The sequence below is a fragment of the Capricornis sumatraensis genome, chromosome 15, assembly GCF_032405125.1.
Source record: "Capricornis sumatraensis isolate serow.1 chromosome 15, serow.2, whole genome shotgun sequence".
NCBI lineage: Eukaryota > Metazoa > Chordata > Mammalia > Artiodactyla > Bovidae > Capricornis > Capricornis sumatraensis.
The window spans coordinates 60,611,997-60,624,899 of NC_091083.1; the positions used below are offsets into that span (position 1 = coordinate 60,611,997).

The 12,903-nt window shown below is 46.6% G+C and overlaps 1 protein-coding gene across 7 annotated transcripts in view; it reads right to left on the reverse strand.

Moving 5' to 3' along the window:
• The window catches only part of GNAS (GNAS complex locus), a 66,062-nt gene that overhangs the window by 30,415 nt on the left and 22,744 nt on the right, over positions 1 to 12,903 (reverse strand). The window lies entirely within an intron of this gene.

A 12,903-nucleotide genomic window follows, 5' to 3' on the forward strand; every position in this document is an offset into this window, starting at 1 on the left:
AAACATCCAGATGCTTTTTCACAACTGGACTTTTGACCGAATTGATTGGATGTTTCAGTGTCAAGAACACAAAAAGTCAGAAGGGTCACCAGAAGAGGAAGTTTGTGGGCGACAAGAAAAAACATATTATAGTAGGAAGCGTTACATTTTTCGAGCAAGGAAAATCCAAGTTTTCAGGTTGTGCTAAATGACTCAGTCTGCCAGAGAGAAGACAAAGCAGAAAGAATGGATTTTGTAAAAGGTTATCAATATAACCTTTTTATATGGTCCTATTTATTTGGCTCTGGTGCCATCAGAAAGTGGCTTGACACCCCCTTTTAAGAACTCTGTAAAATGCAAATGGTCTAAATTAAGAAGCCATCTAATCTCAACCAAAATTAATTCTGACGTGAAAAACGAGACCAGTTCTTCAGACAGGATTATGATCACGGATGCCTGACATTAACCGATCACCCTCGTTTCTTAAAGAACCGGATATTTTCCTTTTCCAAAGTGCCTATTCATTTCCAAGAGAGACCCCAAATCCTCTCAGATGATCCTTACTCTGACACTGAAAAGGTACAGTCTCCTAATGTGACCTGCTTTGACCCCGTAGACTCTGTATCTTATTTCTCTGTTTTTTTCCTCCTCCAAACTAAAATCCCTCTAAAATACCTACAGACCCCCAACAGAGAGGGAGGTCAGGATGCTGCCCCTGTATCTTTCTCCATGCAGACCCAACTGCCGGCCCCTAATATTGTTTCCCAAGCAGTAAAGAGAAGACTGAGAAAAAGATTTGTTTTTCTCTTGTGTTTTCTCAACCGGTCCATTGCAATCAGCAGGATCACGGTTCCTCCATCTCTGCAGCAGGCAGAGTCGCCGAGCATCTAGATAAAGAATCTGCCTTTTGGCGGGGCTCAGATGGGGACACTGCAGTTGTTCTAGAAAAAGGAGGCGTCTCTGCACCCTGAGACCACTGCCACCTCCCGTGAGATCCTGCGGGTGTTGCACTTGGCTTGTGAATTCTCTCGACGAAGTGCAAGAAATAAAGTGGCTTCACTGGGAAATCCCCATTATTCTCCTGCCATAGAGCCCTAAGTCCCTGCTGTCTCACTACCCTCTGCCTGGTAATTGTCATCACAACCAGAAGGGTCTGTACCAGCCTGACGGTTCAGTGAGGGGCAGAAGGGACCCTGGAAAAGTCATGGACTGTTTGGAAGAACCTGCTGGCGTAGAGCGCCCCACCCCCAAGGGCTGGGGGAACTACGCCCCTCGGTGTTTACCGCAGCCTGCAGGGTGCTCTGCCTGCGTGTGTAACAGACATTGGGTAATTCAGAGGCACAAAGTCAGGGTCACATCACGTCTCCTGCTTTGTGTAGTTCCGTCCTAGAGGCTCTCCAGCAGCCGCTACCTGGTGTCTGTAGGGCATGAAAAGGTTCTAAAACGGAGGAGGGGGCTGAAATAGTGCCCCACCACCTCCCTCCATTCCTGGGCCCCGTGGGCAGTCTGGATCCACGTTGCTCTCTTCCTCACATTCCCAAGCCCAGGAGCTAAGGCTCTTTTCAGCTGGGATTGAGTCTGGAATTCACTTTTCTTTTTCTCTAAATACTGCCAGTCTGAATCCCAGGGCCACCTTCAGGGGCTGGGGGAGGTCGGGCTGGGGGAGGAGTTCCTGAGAGCTCAAGGTCGAAGGTCAAGGCAGGGTGGGTGGAAGGGGAAATGGGCCTTTTCCCTGATTCTCGCCAGAGCTGAAAGAAACTGATAAAGAAACTGATTAACATCTGCTTTCCACCTCTTTTCCCATTGCTACAGCTCAGGCCTCAGCCCTCAGACCTCAGACCTGCAGGGTTCTCTCTGGCCTCCTCTGCAGCTCCCAGGCCCTAGAACCTGACTGTAAAAAAAAAACAACCAACCATTTTCAACAATGAGATGTGTGACCACTGAAAACCCTCAGCTGCTTTAAAAGCCAATGGAGCAGAACACGAGCGAGACCCCCCAGCTCAAGGTTAAAGTCACAGCTCACTCCACAGAGGGCAAGGGAGAAGCCGGCACTCAGGAGGCACTGGCTAAGGCCTGTCCTGTGGGCTCTTCCCAGGCCAGGCTCGGCCCTGGCTACAAACAGCCGGCCTGACCAGCACAACTGGGGCAGGGACCCGGGACCACGGGCAGGGGGCTTCCCTCCCTCCTTCGGCTTATCCATCACTGTGTAGTGACAGCCCGCTTGGCACCCCCCTCATATCTCTTTCAGAGCCCCAGCCTCCTTGGTTTAAAAAAACAACAACAACAACAACCAAAAACCATCTTGTTCTTTCATCATAATTAAAGTGCTGTCAGGGAAAATGGCATGGCTGATTTTTGCCGCAGTTGAAATGACCCTCAGCTTTCCTCTCTTCTCATTTGCTAAAGTGGTCCTTTCTCTGCCTAAAATCAGGCCCTTTGGTGATGGAAATTTTAGCAGGAAGCGGAGAGTTCTAAGCAGAATCCTAACCTTGGGAGAGTGGGGAGAAAAATCGATGTTTTTGGAGCCGGCCTCTCTGCGGCAGCAGCCAAGGTGCTGTGAGGCCATCTTCCCCATCAGCAAGGGTGCCCTCGGCTCCATCATGCCAGCTCCCTCCCTCCCAGGCGTTGTCAGGGGGTCGCAATTTAGCCACACTTGGAGGTAGATTCTCCCTGTTGACTTATCTAAGGGGCAGAAGGAAGCTGCTTGGAAGGAAGATAAAATCCGAGCGCCTTCCTCGCTCAGAGGGAAAGCATGACTGCATATTTAATATCCTTGCTGGCCTGCATGTTTGTGTTTGAAATAAAGCTATAACTTCCACACATAATGAAATGCGCCCCCCTCCTCCTGCCTGCCGAGGGCTGCAGAGCTCCACCGGTGACACTCCTGCCTGCCACAGCCACTGCAGTGCCCAGGGCCCTCTCTGGCAATCTCAGCTCCTCTCATTTTGTGAAGACGTCACCAGCCTGTGAGCTATCAGAGAACTTTCTGAAAAGGACATTTCAGGTGAGCAATGCAGTAACATTTAAGGGGGGGAGAAAAAGGAAATAAAGGAGATTAAAAAGAAGAAGAAAAAAAAAAAGAAGGCAAAGGAAGCCAGGGCCCTGAGTACTTCTGAGCTGCACTTTTGGAAAACCATGTGTGGAAGCCATGGCATATATGCAAACACTTATCATGTGAGGAATTCATAATATTCAATCCTAGCCTTCAACTACCTAGATATTAAGGAAACATGTCAGGCGCTTTCACAATTAGCTTAATTTCCTCTTCCTAAATATCAGACATCTTGGAAAGGCCCCTTCTGAGTTTCACTGGGGAGCTTAATTGGCAGGTTCCGGGTTTCTAGAAGGGTATGCTAATATGTGGCAAGTCAAAATGGCAATCCAGGCCTCCCTCGATTGAATCATTAGTTGTTAATGCACCTCTGAGTAACTCCAAGCTCAGGTGTGAAATAGCCCAAGTGTCACTACAGCACTGCTTCTTCCCTGGGCTGCAGCAAAGGATGGTGGGGCTGTTTATGTAACACACCAGCAATAAGCTTGTTTTTGCGGCATCATTATTTGCCGGCCTAGTCTCCCGCCTCCCTGCTCCTTTCTCCCTCCCCACCCCCGACTTTTTTTTTTTTTCTTTTTCGAGAAAGCAAAGCAGCTGTATAGTACTCGAATCTTTTATTTCCTGACTATTCTGTGTCAGAGAAGTGGACGCTGGAGAAAAACATGGGGCTTGTTATTACCGGCCTGAGCCGGAATGAGTCAGGCACCTGAAGCTTCGATGTGGACCTGACTCTGCCACTCGGATGAGGCCCCCTCCTACATCCGCTGAGCTGTACCTGGAGAGCGAGCAAGCCCTGGGGTCACGGGGCGGTGGGGGCAGGGAGCCAATTTGCTGAATTCACTGCTTGAGGGTGCACAGAGCTGGGGGTGGGGGAAGCGTTGGGGTGTCAACTGCCCAAATGTTCCCTCCCCAGTCTTTCCTCCACAGCCTCTTGTTAGAATTCTATTTCACTATTAAAAACGTGACTCTTTCAGCTCTCTGGCCTCAGAGAGCTCTTTATTAAAATGCAAATGTCCCTTAAGGGTAGCCCCATAAGCCTTTGCCAGCTAATGGGATTAACTGAACAGAACACAACCACCTGCAGGGAGGTAAGGAGGCCTGGGGCCAGAAGCCCGCTTCTCCAATTTGCCACAGGCTCATCCCTGAGCAGGGAGGAAGCAAAATCCACTCTTCCCAGCCTCAGCTGTCCAGATGTCTTTGAAAGGGGACTCTGCAGCTGGGGGGCCCCTGAGTCCCAGCAATGGGACCATTTGCTCACTGCAGTTCTCCGTGCCTTGGTGGCCCCATCTCTTAACAATCAGTTCTCTCAGGATGGACAACGTTTTCAAGGTATCCTAGCAGAGTGGTCCGGATTCAAGAGAGCATCAGGCCGCGGTGGGGAAGTAACTGCACATTACTAATTCATTTACAGAGGCAGCCACTTGTAATAAAGGACGTTTTCAAAGTGACTTGGCAAACTGATTTTTTTTTTTTTCCCCCTGAGCTGGTAAACAAGCTTCACATTATGCCCTGAAAATGGGTTTTCATTCACATTGATTTCGAAGTGTGCGTCTCAGGTGAAAAGTATGAAAATGTCACAAACAAGGAGAAGCCCAAACTTATTAATTCTGTAAATCTGAATTTGACTCCTGAAATAAAACCAGTCCCTGTTGTCTGGGGAGTTCCTTCAGTTCAATCGCCTTCACGAAAGCACTTCTCTCCTCTTATTATCTAAAATAAGAATTCTCTATTTACCTATCTGTATACACACACACGTATTTCTATAAAAACCACATATCCTATGCTGAGTATTACAAGAGCCCTATAGATGAAACAACTCTTCCAAGGCTCTGAAGAGATGACTCAAAAGTATTTGTGAGACAAAAGCTGGAAATTAAATTCTGCAGTTAACTCTGCACTTTTCTTTCCGCAAAGACTGGGGGTTAATTATACTAACCTGAATGGTGAGTATCTCTATTTCCATTAGGAAAATAGGAAAAAGAGTCCCAGAGCCCAGAAGCTAAGAGAGAGGACAGAAACTAGGATGGAGGGCAGGCCAGGATCTAAGATGGAGGACGGGAGCAAAAATGGAGGGCAGTTGAGGACCTAAAATGGAGGACTGACTAAAACCAAAATGGAGGGCATCCCAGAAGATGGAAGATCCAAGCTAAGATGGAGGACCCAAGCTAAGACGAAAATACTCCACAGTACCTCAGGACCTCTGGATGCAAACTGTGAATGCTTTTTCACCCCACCCCTCAGAATACAAATCCTAGACATAAACAGAAGATGCTAAGCTTAGGTGGAAGAATTTAAGGCTATCCCCTGAGGATTTTCAGTCCCAGAAGATCCTGAAAGGCTTAGGCTCCAGAAAAATCAGAGAAGAGAGAAGGAGCTGGCTAAAGGAGCTGGATGAAGAAGGAGCTTCACCATCCCAGGGTCAGGCCTCTGGAATCCCTTCTGAAAGCAAGTCCACTCCTCAGTTCACCCAGCAAACCCCCAGCAACACCTCCTGAAGAAAGGCCTGGTTCAGTAGCTTCTCTGAGACCCACACTGGGCCTCGAGAAGGTCCCAGCCCTGCTGCTTACCTATAACTGTTTAGTCCTGGACTGATGTGGAAATCTGAACTGTGTGCCTGTGGAATATCTACACATGGACTTCTGTTTTGATCCTTCTGGGTTTTCTACAGTCTCATTATCAAGACTCAACAATCATTTTATGTGACCATTGATTTGCTTTGCTCAACTAGGTTGGGGAAGGGTTGGAAGACCACCGACATCTGTGTTTTTTGACAACCTTTCTATCTTCTCTTACCTGCCATGTCTATTTCCTATTTAATCACCCAGCAGCAATGGTTCACGGTTAACTTCCTGGGATTGTTTTGATTGTAAGACCAAAGAGAGCAGCAATGCCTTATACCTTTGTCTTCCCCATGGGGAAGGGCACATTTTAAGTGTATATTGAGTGAATGAATGAATAAACAAAAATGCCCAAATGAAGGCAAACTCACCGACCCAGCAAGGATTTCATGCTTCTGAGAGGCCTGGCAGACACACGCGTGGCTACTGCAACTTAAGAGATGCTACTAGAAAGGCAAAAAGGAAACACAGCCATTTTGACATCTCATTTAACCCCCCAATTCGGCAGTGACTTATCAGTGAGAGAAAATGGGAGCATTTGCACTGAGAACTGGGCAGTATTCCATGCTCTTTGCCAAGTTGGACAGTCTACATATGAGGTAAACCTCAGATCTGCCAATAGTCAAAAATTAATTCGTGACAACTGTTTTCACTTGGAACCACGATTTCCTTCAATTAGGTGTGTCATTTTATGCTAAATTCCCATTAAACATTTCCCAACAAGCTTTTATTTTTCTTTTCTTTTTTTTTTTCTGAAGAACAGCCCTGATGATCCTTATCCCCCTAAGGGTTCTTTTCTCTCCCATTCCGCACCACCACCACCCCCCCCCCCAACCCAGGATTCTTAAAGGTCACAGAAGGCCCATTCGATAAGCATATTGGTGGTGAGGCTGCTTTCTGGGCTATCAGGCTAGCAATTACATTTCCCCCCTCTGGCCCCTTAATCGGCCATTCTGCTGGGTTTCAAAGCAATGCAAATTTAGCTCCAATCAATTAGTAACACGTTTCTAACTTGGGGGCTTGGGAAAAGGGTGAACTTTTCCTGGTGGAGGGAAGTTAAAACCTTGAGAACAAATGAATCCTGTTCAACCTAGCAAAAGTCTTCTGCCTCTGTGGACTACGTTTTTTGGTTGTTGCTTTTTGCTTTAGGCCCAAACTGGGGAGAATGGGGTCCTACTACAACAATTTAGGACAAGATTTTTATTTTATTTTTCTGCTTGAGCTAATGAATCAAGCACAGGACACAGAGGCAGCTGACGGAATATTTCCCCCACTAATGCCAGGAAGCTAAAATCAGCTTTTGTGTTGTATTTTTTTTTTTAATAGCCTGAGAGATTTGCATCTGGGTGTGATATGCTTGAGGGCCCCCCCAGCCCCAGCTCAAAGCAATCAATCTTGTCTCCTCTTGCAGAAGCCCCCTCCGCCTTCCTCATGGAACAGAATTGTCCCCTGTCTCTAATGAACATACCCAGGAGAATAAAACTTGTTTTTCAAAAGTGTGGGGAAGGAAGAAAGGAAGGAAGGGAGGAAGGAAGGAAAAAAAAAGCACACAATGCCTATACTGGGTCTGGCAGGAGCCAAGTTCTGGAGGACACTAACCTATAAACTTCTGAGGATTTCCTCAACGTCTGAGAGGTATACGTAATATACAGGGTGTTCACTTTCAACTTGAAGGTTTACTTTGCTTTGTTTTGAGTAACTATCAAATCAAAGAACTCATAAAGATTGGCTTTTTTTTTCTCTAAAGGTCAAAAAGGTCCAACGGGCGCCAGATTTCTTAAAAATCAAACCACTCAGTGGGGTAAGGCTTGTGAAAACACTCAGAAAATCAGGCTGTGCCAGAATGGGGCTTATTACTAATTAAGGGGAAAAAAATTGAGGAATCCTCTTAGGGTCAGGAGAATAATGTTCTAGCAAGTGGAAAAGGGCCAACTGTGGTAGAAAGAGTGGAGGTCACAGCTCAGGGGATGGTGGGGAAGGGAGGGAGGGGCATTGGTCTTGGCATTCAGCACCAGCCCCCAGTCCCTGTCCTCCTGGGGTGGGGTCCTGAAGGGTGGTGGAATGGGGAGGGAGGGATGTGTTGTGTCGTTCCCCACTCCCCCTTCAGATTCCTGGGCCTGCACCCCAGGCCTTCAGTCAAGGGCAGCCTGGCCCCTCAGCTGCGCTGGCCATTCAGCCTGAACTGACAGCGCTCCATCCTCTACCTGGTACAGCTTCCATTCCTTGTACCCTGATCCCTCTCCTCCTCCTTCTCCCAGACCATAAGTTCCTAAAGGGCAGGGACTATGGCTCCCCTCTAGAGCTACATTTAGCTAAAGTACTTTTTCTTTCTTTCTCTTTCTCTCTCCCCTCTTTCCTCCTCTTTCTAACTTTTAATTTCATCTCTATGTTGCTATCTCTCTCTCTTTCCTTTGTACCTTCTTTCTCTCTCTTTCCTCAAGAAAGAACTGGCTTGGAGGGGAGCTGGTTTTTCCACTTCTGAGTTCACAAAAGTTCAGAAAAGAAAGGAATTCAGATTCCTTCCCCCCTTGTCCCACCCCAGGGGAAAGCGCTGAGCAAGTAAAAGAACCCTGAAAAGACACAATGGAGAATGTGGGAAATGCGCTCAGGAAGTCAGTGAGTGTTGGGTGGGGGGGTGAGTTAAAGGTGAAGTTGTTTGCGCACCGCCATCAGTACCCTCTTTAGAAACATCCATATGTCTGGGTAGAGAACAGGAGGAGATAAGAAGATATAAAACCCTGACAGGATAAGGGCAGGGCGGGGGGTGGATTTCCTGTAATATTATAATGTCATTTTAACAATAAGTACAACTTCTGGAAGAAAAAGGGAAAGGGGTCAGGGAAAGTGTGGGGTGTGGATTCCCAGTCCTGTGGGCAGCGAAAGTGGGCAGTTTGGCCCGATGTGGGAGACTGGGTTCTAAGAGGACATGGCCCCCCAGAAGGTAAAGATGTGTATGCTGTCCAGGGGGGGAAAAAGTGGTAGAGAAACCCACCAAATGAATGGACGTAAGCCCCCTGTCTCCCTTAAGTACAGAATGGCAGCACTGGTGTTTAAACTCCCAGGGACCCAGAATAGGATGGGACCCTAATTTGAGATGCCCACCCCCCAAAACCTGGGGTTTTTTTCCATAGGGCTTGCTATATTTCATCTAGAAAATTCTAAGTGATCCCACTTCCTGTAGGCATTCCAGTCATTCTGAGCTCTTTGCTGACCTCTGGTGGGGGAGAATTCTACTGGCCCAGAAAAGGTGTCTTTAATAGGGCAACCCCCCTGCCCTGCTTTCCCAGGGACCCCACATTCAGAGGAACGCCCCCCCCAACACCCAGCCCCGGGGAAGGGGGAGAGCTTTGTTAACCTGCCTTGTTCAAAGTTCAGGGCTATGGGTTGGAAGGTGCGGGCAGGAAAAAAGTAAGAAAAACTTTAAAGGAGCCCCAGGAAATTAGGAGTTTGAGAGAAACCTGTTGGCATAGAGGATATTTTATTCAGCTTCATTTAATTTTTTCAGTTATAAAGGGGAAGGGGAGAGGGTGTATTTAAGAACGGTGAGTGGAGGGTAGGTTTTGTTGGACAGGAATGAATTCCTGTGACAGGATTTGGTAGGTCCTGGCATGGGAGGAAGTTCACGTGGCCCTTCTCAAATAGATGACCTCATGGTTTTACAGCTGCTGCAGGGAGGGGAGAAGAGAAATGGAAGGGGTCCCTGTTCTCTTTGGAACCAAGGAACTTGGCCCCAGACCCCATCGGATCTCACTGTCCCTCCACTGGACTTGGCCTCATCATGACAGATGTGACCTTCCTTTAAGCCCAGGGTGGGGCCTGAGATGGAGGGTGGGGGTCCTTAGCTGGGAAAAACTCTTCTTAGTAAGAATGCCCATGGAAGCTCAACAGGCTTGCAGCCCTGAGAGGTAGAGAAAGGTCATAAATGGGAGAAAAGAAAAACTAGCCCTGAAATCTCAGAGACCCTCAAAAACCCCAACCATTTTCTCATGAATGGAAACAACTGTAAGGATTCACCCCCAGCCAGTATCTTTTCTATAAGCCAGCACTGAGTATCTACCCCAAAGTCTACTCCCTCATCTCCCAGGATCTTCCCACATTGTCCCAAATGCTAACTCCTCCAGGAACCTCCCAGGGTTTCTCTGATGGACAAAAGGACCTCTGACACCTCTGAATTTCTTTTCTAGCCCTGGATGGGGGTGAGAAAGAATTCCACCCTCTTGTGCATCCTGCAGAGGTTCTCCCAATGACGGGTACCCAGAAATTATTAATTAGGTGCCAAAGAGCAAAAGACAGGCCTAATATTTCCTGTACAAGCTGCTATTTTGGAAAGGATGCTTTAAGAGAAAAGAAAGACATTTGTGTGTGTGTGTGTGTGTGTGTGTGTGTGGTGGGGCAGGATGGTTATTTGGCATACCTGTCCTATTAAAACTTTTAAGAAGAGAATTAGAGAAGTTTAAAGTGAAAAGGACAGTCCTCTCCTTTTTCAGATGAGAAAAACTGGGACCCAGAAGATAAGCAATTTGCCCAAGGTCTCAGAACTGGTTCCCGGAAGACTGAGGGCACGCGAAAGGGCTGGGAGGTTAGAGGTCACTGTGATAGTGTGTTTTTTTGCATGGGCCATGGTCTAACAGAACCACTAGTTAAAAGGGTATCTGTGCTTAGAGATCCATTGTTCCACTGGAAACCCTTTAAAAAAAAAAGAAAATGATCCCTGGGCCTTGAGGGGCGGGGACTGTGACCCTGGGAAAGAGGATTAGGGGAGGGGGCTGCGGAAATCTGTCTTGGGCGCAAGCTCCCTGTGAATTCTGGAAAGCCAGGCTCTCAATTGTAAAAGCCGAGCGCCATCTGCCAGCCAGATATGAACAGCCTTGCATTATTTTATTGTCTCCACTTCCAAATAGTTGGTGTTCTGGCCCCTTTCCCTAAAAAAAAGGAAAAAAAAAAAAAGGTATTGCTTGCTCAGAAACCTCCCTAAAGTAAGAATTTTTTTTTTTTTAATCTCAAAAGAGAGGAAGAGAAAACGAGAAAGCAAAGAAAAAATGAGGGAATCTCTTAAGAGGCTGATTTCTGACCCCAGGTTTGAGCTGGGCAGACCTCCGGGGAGAATGGGGCAGCTCCCCCCTCCCCCTGCCCTTCTCCAATGAAGCAGTCCTGGTGGCCTTTCCCCAACCCTTTCTTCCTGGCAGAATGAAAGGTCAGCGCCCAGCTTGGAGCCTGCCTTATAATATGGGAAGTCAGACCCTATCTCTGGGGAATCAAGGTTTTAGGGTCAGAAAGAATAAAAAGCGAGACCTGTGCCACCTGTCAACTTAAATCTCAGGATAAGACATCTGCAAGGGATTTGGCTTTGTCCCTTGGGTCATTACCTCTTTCTACATAAAGCTGAACACTGACAGCCGCACCTCCTGGCTCTCTCTAGGGCCACCCACCAAGTTTAAGTATCTCCCCTGACCATGCAGAATCTTCAGGACGAGGAGCCTTGTTGGTATTTTAAGGATCAAGTTTTGGCCTTTCCTGGCTGTCACTTGGCAAATTCATGGAATCCTTGAATAGAGCAGTGGAATCAACCAAGGTTCCGGAAATGAGAGCCAGCTAATGTTCACCCAGTGCACCCTTTCCATGATCCTGGGAAGAAGCCAGGGCTTCTGTGCCCACCCCCTCTGCAATCCGGGTAACTTGGGAGCATGGCAAAGGATGAACACAACAAGTCCACCCCGGACCAAACCTTCCAAGGATAAAGATCCCGAGAGAAACCCTCCAACTGGGAAAGAGAACCCTCAGTCAAGTGTCCATCTTAAAACAAGCCATTTGTTTGCAAAACAAAATGATCTTAATATGCTTCCCTTTTAGCAGCTAAAAAGGAAGAAATGAAATCACCTAAGTGTGGAATTATAAACAGCTATTAGTTTTATGACAATCCAACTTTTAAAATTTTTCCCCTAACGTCTGGCATTTGTTTTGGGTTCTGCCTGGAGCCTTCTAAGCATTTCCTTGGAAAGATGTTGCACTTGGTCCCAGGCAAAAAGTCAAAATCAACATGCAAAAAAAAACATGCCTTGGGTAGTTTCGAGGATTCTGCAATAAGCAGATCTTAGTTAGAGGGCACTTTGCTTAACTAAACGTGGAACCTATTTTTTTTTTTAATATCCAGTAGATAATTTATTAAACTACCAACCAGTTTTCACCCTTTATCCTAAAGTAATCTTAATAGTAAAAGCAAAAATCTAAGTTCTCATAGGTATGTAGAATGGAGAGTAGGGTTTTTTTTTTTCCTTCGAGACTTTGCAGTTAACTTAAGGTCCCCAAATTCCAAGTTCGCTAAGGAAAATGAAAAAAAAAAATCTTAAAAACTAATAAATCTCAAATGAATCTGTAATAGCTCTATTGGAAGACCAGAAGGGGGCAAACATGTAAGTGTTTTAGGCTCAAAATATAATAAAGAAGCAAAAAGTCTCCTTCCATAAGGGTTAATTGGGCGGGGAAGGGGGCTGGTTAGGTGGAAGCTGGGGGGTGCTAGACCACTATTTAAAAATAAAATGAGTTATTCACTATACTTGAGTAAAAAAATAATCTGTAAAAATTTTTTTAAATTACTTAGTCTTGTTATGATTATTCCAAGATATTGGTTATAGAATCTGCCCTAGCAATGGGGGTATGGACAGCTGGGTGTATCCACCATCTTACCAAAAACCAAGTGCAACTCTTGAACAGGAAACATCCTTGGGTTCTCACTTCTGTTGGCACAAGTATGTCTTATTTCTTAAAGATCTTATTTTACCTTCATCAGTACAGACATTCAGAGTCATTCCTTCCACTGCCCCCTACCTACCTCTACAACTTCCTGCCTTGAAATCTCAAGTCCTAACGGTTAGGGGTCACCCCCATGCAATGGGCTGGTTCCCCATAGGGCTAGGACTACAATGAACCAGCTAGCAGGGCCTACACCCTATGGCTGCAATGCACACATTACCAATCACAGGCTCTGTTTTTTTTTTTTTTTTTTTTGTGGGACACACGTAGGTGAGGCCCCAGCCATCTAGACCTGTTATGTGACCAGCAGCCATCTGAGTACCAGTCCTTACTATCCTGACCATACTCCTCTCTGATGCAGAGTGAATCAATTTATGCACATCAGATAGGGAGAATCCCATCCCCTGCCTGCTTCAAACAGAAGCCCCTAAAGAACCCCTAAGTGGTAGATGAGATCACTGAAGGGTTAAAATCTATTTACGCCCTGATCTACTATTGATTAGC